This window comes from Anneissia japonica, unplaced genomic scaffold, assembly GCF_011630105.1.
Source record: "Anneissia japonica isolate Jap-2015-1 unplaced genomic scaffold, ASM1163010v1 scaffold287800_len1627635_cov199, whole genome shotgun sequence".
Taxonomy (NCBI): domain Eukaryota; kingdom Metazoa; phylum Echinodermata; class Crinoidea; order Comatulida; family Comatulidae; genus Anneissia; species Anneissia japonica.
The window spans coordinates 552,430-553,399 of NW_022731299.1; positions in this window are offsets into that span (position 1 = coordinate 552,430).

Below are 970 nucleotides of genomic sequence, written 5' to 3' on the forward strand. Positions count from 1 at the left end.
ACAACTTTTGGTATTTGCTAGTGTTTGTGTCTAGAATGACCCTCTCTCCGTTGTCATAAAATAAGATATACAGCAACGACTGCAATATCGATGTCTCAAGAATGGAACGGTTGATATTTATGTATTGGTTGTAATTCCTTAAAGCATGCATTGCATGCAGGACAACTTTCAAGTCTGCTTTCCTGGCTGCTACGGAGATCTGGAAGTAATACAAAATCTCTTTCAGTGACAAGGATGCATTCTCGCCGATAGCAATAGCATTCAAGAAGGTATCCAACCAGTTTGTCGAAATCCAGTTTGTTGAATCCAGTTGTTCACTGAAATCATGAAATCCCAGTTTGCAGAAACTCAGCTTGCCGAAACCCAGAATGCCCAATACAGTTCGCTGAAATCAGAAATCCCAGTTTGCCAAAACTTAGTTTTCCGAAACCCAGTCCAAATCTCTGTGTTACAAAAGTACAGCATACTGTGTATTTGAAAGGAATGAGCTTCATTTGTGTACAAAGTAAAAGGAAAAATAGCTGTAGAAAAACACACTTGAAAGCATGGCTATCAGTTAAAATTAGAATAAAATGAAATGAAATGCAGGATAAGCATCGTATCCTTCTAAAATACTCCCCCTGTAAACCCTATCAGGATTGTTGTGCCAGGTCCCTGACAACCGAGAGTCGGCCCCTTAAGTCAGACCCCCTGTCGACAAATTTCTGGAGCCACAATTGGCATGTGTGTGTAATTGTAGATTATTATTAATTTGTTTATTTCCTTCTTTATTATTTGTTTTTATATAAATTTATGTATTTATCATAGGTATGCTAATAAAACCTTTTAACTGCGAGGCCTACTAAATTGACTTTTATTTGCTGATAGCCAATTGATTTACATATTATTAAAACAATAAGAATCATTTAACTACAATAAGCCGCTATTTCTTATACGAATACATAGTAAGAGAGTGTTCCAACATGAATGT